We start from the raw sequence: 7,132 nt of genomic DNA on the forward strand, positions 1-7,132 counted from the left end.
TTAAGGTACCCCCTGAACTTATCTTTACTTGTATATTACAAAAATGGTACTTTAGTATATTCTAAACTTGTCATTAACACCTCATTAGCACATATTAGAACTTTCTAAAATCGTCATTATTATTATTATATTAAACTTGTCATTATCAGTATATTCTAAACTTATCTTCAAAAGTTTTCTTCTAAACATGCCATTTTTATATATTCTAAACTTTTCAACATTAGTACACATTAGTTTATTTTATTGTGATTATCTTAGTATACATTGAAGTTATCATTAATAGTAGTTTCTTAAATTTTTATTAGTATATTCTACACTTGTCATTATTAGTACACATTAAACCTATACATTTTTAGTATAATTAAAACTTCTCATTATTGGTGTTTTCTAAATTTGTCATTATTGGATTACATTAAAGTTTACAGTAAAAGTACTTTCTGAACTTGTCATTATTACTGTATATTAGCACCTTCTAAAATCTTCATTATTATCATTATATTAAACTTGTCCATATCAGTACATTCTAAACTTATCTTCTAAAGTTTTCTTCTAAACATGCCATTTTTATATATTCTAAACTTTTCAACATTAGTACACATTAATTTATTTTATTGTGATTATTAGCATATCAATCTTGACAGTATTAGTACACATTGAAGTTATCAATAATAGAAGTTTCTTAATTTTTTATTAGTATATTCTAAGCTAGTCATCATTTGCCATTTGCCATATAAGTTATCATTAATAGTACCTTCTAAACATCTCATTTAAGTATAATTTAAACTTTTTATTATTGATGTTCTCTAAATTTGTCATTATTGGATTACATTAAAGTTTACAGTAATAGTACTTTCTGAACTTGTCATTATTACTGTATTTTAAACTTGTAATTATTAGTACACATTAAAGTTATCATTAATAGTACCTTATAAACTTGTCTTTGTAACTAGACATTAAAGTTATCATTAATAGTACCTTTCTAAATTTGTCATTTTAGTACACATTCAATTTATTATCAATAGTACCCTCTACATTTGTCAATTTTTGTATATTATAAACTTATTATTATTAATACATATCTAAGTTAATAAATGTCATTATTAGTGCACATTAAATATATCATCAATATTTTCTAGTGATGTCAATATTCATATATTCCAAGCTTGTTATTAGTACACATTAAAATGACAGTACCTTGTCATTATTAGTATATCCCAAACATTAATCATTAGAAGACATGGAAGTTTTCATTTATATTATATTTTACTTTATCATTATTAAACTTGTCATTATTAGTACAAATTAAATTTATAATATATAGTACCTTCTAAAGTTGTCATTATTAGTCATTTCTAGACTTGTTATGATTAATATATACTAAACTTGTACACAGTGAAGTTATAATAATTATCGTCTAAGCTTATCATTAGTATATTCTAAACATGTCATTATTCTTAATTTCTTAGTATATTCTAAACTCGCTATTATTAGTACACATTAAATTTATCATTAATAATACATTCTAACTTTGTAAATATTAGTGTAATCTAAACTTGCTATTACAAGCATATCTAAACCTGACATTATTAGCATATTCTAAATTTGTCATTATTAGTATACTCTACACTTGTCATTATTAGTACACATTAAAGCTCGTCAATATTTGTATATTCTAAACCCTAATTATTAGTACACATTAAAGTTATCATTAACAATATTTTCTAAAGTTGCCATTGTTCTCATATTCGAAACATATCAGTATCAGTAAATACTAAACATATTTTCTTTGGTATTATAAACTTGTCGTTATTAGTACACATTAAAGTTATAATTATTAGGACCTTAAAAACTTATCATTATTAGTATATTCTAAACTTGGTAATATTAATATATTCCAAAGTTTATCATTATTCTATACTTATATTCTAAACCTAACATTATTAGCATATTCTAAATTTTTCATTACTAGTATATTTTACACTTGTCGTTAGTACACATAAAGCTTGTCAATATTTGTATGTTCTAAACCATCATTATTAGTACACATTAAAGTTATCATTAACAATACTTTTTAAGATTGCCATTGTTCGTATATTTGAAACATATCAGTATTAGTAGATACTAACATATCTTTTTATTATTCTAAACTTGTCATTATTACTACACATTAAAGTTATCATTATTAGGACATTGTAAGCTTATCATTATTAGTATATTCTAAACTTGGCAATACTAATATATTCCAAAGTTTATAGTTATTTAAAACTTGTCATTATTTGTATATTCTAAAATTGTGCGTATTAGTACATATTAGTTATCATTATTACTGGCTCCGTAACATGACATTGTTAACTTTTTTTCAAAACTAATCATTATTAGTACGTATTATAGTTATCATTAATAGCAACTTCTAATCATGCTTTTATTAGTATTTACTAAATTTTGCATTATTAATATAATTCAAACGTGTCATTATTGCTACACATTAACATTATCATTAATATAACCTAAACTTTAAATTACTACAATATTGTAAACATGTGATAATTAGTACATATTGAAGTTATCATTAATAGTGCCTTTAAACTTGTCATTATTAGTATATATCAAACATTAATTATTAGAAGACATACTATTCTAAGTTTGTCATTATTAGTACGTTCTAAACTTGTCACTATCAGTACAAATTATAGTTATCATATATAGAACCTTCTAAAGTTGTCATTTATAGTAATTTCTAAACTTGCCATTATCAATATATTCGAAACTTTTACACATTAAAGTTATCATAAATATGATCTTCTAAGCTTATCATTTGTATACTCTAATTATGTCATTATTCTAAGTTTGTGATTCTTAGTATATTCTGAGCTCGTTATATTGGTACATACTAAATTTTTCATTAATAATACCTTCTAAATTTGTTATTATTGGTGTATTCTAAACTTGTCATTACAAGTATATTCTAAACCTGGCATTATTAGCATATTCTAAATTTGTCATTATTGGTATATTCAACACTTGTCATTATTAGTACCCATTCTAAACCCTCATTATTAGTACACATTAGTTATCACTGACAATACTTTCTTAAGTTGTCATTGTTCGTAAATTCGAAACATCACTATTAGTATATCTTCGGTTTATCATTATCCTAAACATGTCATTGTCATATAACGTATTATAGTTATCTTTAATAGCAACTTCTACTATGCTATTACTAGTATTTTCTAAACCTTGCATTCCTAATATATTTCAAACGTGTTAATATTACAACACATTAACGTTATCATTTAACCTTCTCAACATGTCATTATTGAAATATTGTAAACCTGTGATTATGTACACATTAAAGTTATAATCAATAGTGCCTTTAAAATTGTCATTATAATTTTGTCATTTTTCGGATATTCAACTTTCATTATTAAAATATTCTAAACTTATTATCATTAGTATATTCAAATATGCTAAACATATCTTCTTCGGTATTCTAAACTTTATCAGTATACTGTACATTAAAGTTATCATTACTAGGACCTTGTATCCTTATCATTATTAGTATATTCTAAACTTGGTAATAATAATATATTCCGAGTTTATCATTATTCTAAACTTGTAATTATTAGTATATTTTTATAATTTTTGAGTACATATTAGAGTTATAATTAGTAGTGTCTTCTAAACATGTCATTGTTAGTATATTCAAAACTAATTATTATATAGTTTTATAGTATTATAGTTATAGTATTATAGTTATCGTTGTAGTATTATAGTTATCATTAATCTACATCTACTATGCTATTATTAGTATTTTCTAAACCTTGCATTATTAATATATTTCAAAAGTGTCATTATTACTACACATTAACGTTATCATTAATGTAACCTTCTAAACATATCATTATTAAAATAATCTGTGATTATTAGTACATATTACAGTTATCATTCGTTTTATCTTCCATACATGCCATTATTTGTATATTCTAATTTTGTCATTATTAGGACTCATTAAAGAGTTAATACACTAAAAATAGCATTTTTGTAATATACAAATAAAGATAAGTTCAGAAGGTACCTTAATGACAACTTTTAGAAGGTACTATTAATGATAACTTTAATGTGTAATAATATAAACAAAGTACTATATACTAATAAGGGTAAGTTTAGAAGGTATTATAATTGATAACGTTAACTTGTACTAATAACTACAAGTTTAGAATATACTAATAATGCCAAGTTTAGAAGGTACTATTAAATATAACTTTAATATTTATTAATAGTGATAAGTTTAGTATAGAGAAGTTTAGAATATAAAAATAATGATAAGCTCTATTAAAGATAAAATTTATGTGAAATGATAATGAAAAGTTTAGAATATGACAAGTTTACATGTTAATGACAAATTTAATTGATAATAGAATTGGAAATTTAGAAAAAACGTATAGCGTTTAATGTATACTAATAATTACTTTAATGAGTACTAATAGTGAAAAATTTACAAAATACTAGTAATGACACGTTTAGAATATACTGTACTTTTAATGATAACTTTAACATGTACTGATAGTAACAAGTTTAGAATATACTAAGAATAACATGTTCAGTCGGAACTAGTGATGATAACTTTAATATGAGAAGTTTAGAATATATTGAAAATAAATATGGTCGATAGTACCATTAATGATATATACAATGTGTACCAATAATCAATATTTTAGAAAATGATAATTATAATAACTTTAATACGTTTTGATAATGACAATTTTAAAAGGTTCTATTAAATATCTTTGATATGTACTAATATTGAATAATTTGATTTGTACTAATAATGAAAAGTTTATAAAATACTAACAATGACAACTGTAGAATATCATAATGTGTATCAATAAAGACAAATTTATAATATTCTGATTATGACAAGTTTAGAAGGTATGATAACTTTAATGTGTACTAGTAATAAGAAGTTAAAATATACTAATAATGACAAATTTAGAATATGCTAGTAATGGCAATTTTGTAATATACAAATAATGTCAACTTTAGAAGGTATTATTAATAATAGCTTTAATGTGACAAGTTTACAATATATTTATAATGCAATGTACAGTTAATGATAACTTTTAATGTGTACTAATTATGAATGGGGTAAGTTTATAATATACTAATGGGTAAGTTTATAATATACTAATAATGTAATAATATACTAATAATGTAAGTTTATAATACACTAATAATGACAAGTTCATAATATACCAATAATGACAATTTTAGAAAGTACTATTAATGGTAAGTTTAATGTATAGTAATAATGATACGTTAAGAATATACTTATAATGAAAAGTTTACAAGATACTGTTAATGATAACTAATACTAATAATAATTATAGAACATACTAATAATGATCAGATTAAAGATACTATTAATGATAAATTTAATGTGTAGTTTAGAATATACTAATAATGAAATTTTAGAATATTCTATTAATGATAACTTTAAAGTGTACCAATAGTGACAAACTTAGAATATGAACGATAATTACATGTTTAGAAAGTACTATTAATGATAACTCTAATATGTACTCATAATACTAATAATGACAAGTTTACAAAATACTATTAATGGTAAGTTTAATGTATAGTAATAATGATACGTTAAGAATATACTTATAATGGAAAGTTTAGAACATACTAATAATGACAAGTTTACAAGATACTGTCAATGATAAGAAATACTAATAATGATAATTATAGAACATACTTATAATGATCAGATTAAAGATACTATTAATGATAACTTTAATGTGTACTATTAATGACAAGTTTAGAATATACTAATAATGAAATTTTAGAATATTCTATTAATGATAACTTTTAAGTGTACCAATAGTGACAAGTTTTGAATATGAATAAGGACAAGGTTAGAAGGTACTATTAATGATAACTTTAATATGCGCTAATAATATTAATTGTAGAAGATACTGATAATTACATATATTAGAAGGTATCAATGATAACTGTAATGTGTACTAATAATGACAAAGGTTAGAACATAAGAATAATGACAACTTTGGAAGGTGCTACTAATCATGTGTATTAATACTAACAAGTTTAGAATAATGGCAAATTTAGAATACACTAATATTACCATGTTTAGAATATATTTAATAAGCACTAATAAAGAAAAGTTTAGAACATGTCAATGAAGATATGTTTAGAATATTCTAATGGTTAGATTATACGAATAGAAACTGCTATTTATGATAACTTTATTGTGTACTAATAATGATAATTATAGAACATACTAATAATGATCAGATTAAAGATACTATTAATGATAACTTTAATGTGTACAAGTTTAGAATATAGAAGTAATGACAAGTTTAGAAACATCTCTGAAAAATCTTACGTGATTTAAGGTGAATTATGGGCTTGTCGGTGTATATTTACTGTATGCTTTTCTACCCGTACTAAATCCTTTGCGATCTTTTTCAATGTGTCCATTCAGATCATCCATGATAACTACATTTTCGGCGTATGGTAAGTCGTTTTTAACATTCTGGAGGAATTTATAGAGTGCTTCTTCATTACAATATTGTAAACTTGTGATTATTAGTACATATTAAAGTTATCATTAATAGTGCATTTAAACTTGTCATTATTAGTATATTCCAAACATTAATTATATGAAGACATTAAACTTTTTATTTAAAGTACATTCTAAATCATTAATACGTTCTAAACTTGTCATTATTAGTACAAATTATAGTTATCATATATAGAACTTTCTAAAGTTGTAATTTTAGTAATTTCTAAACTTATCATTATTAATATATTCTAATCTAAGCATATCATTAGTATACTCTAAACATGTCATTATTCTAATCGTTATTATTAGTACATACTAAATTTATCATTAATAATACCTTCTAAATTTGTTATTATTAGTGTATTCTAATCATGACATTATGAGCATATTCTAGATTTGTCATTATTGGGATATTCTACATTTGTCATTAGTTATAATTAAAAATACTTTCTAAAGATGTCACTGTTCGTAAATTCCAAACATATTATTAGTAAAAACTAAACACATCTTTCTTGTTATTCTAAACTTTATTAGTATACATTAAAA

The sequence above is a fragment of the Oratosquilla oratoria genome, chromosome 16, assembly GCF_046742065.1.
Source record: "Oratosquilla oratoria isolate Oo_2021 chromosome 16, ASM4674206v1, whole genome shotgun sequence".
NCBI classification, from domain to species: Eukaryota; Metazoa; Arthropoda; class Malacostraca; order Stomatopoda; family Squillidae; genus Oratosquilla; species Oratosquilla oratoria.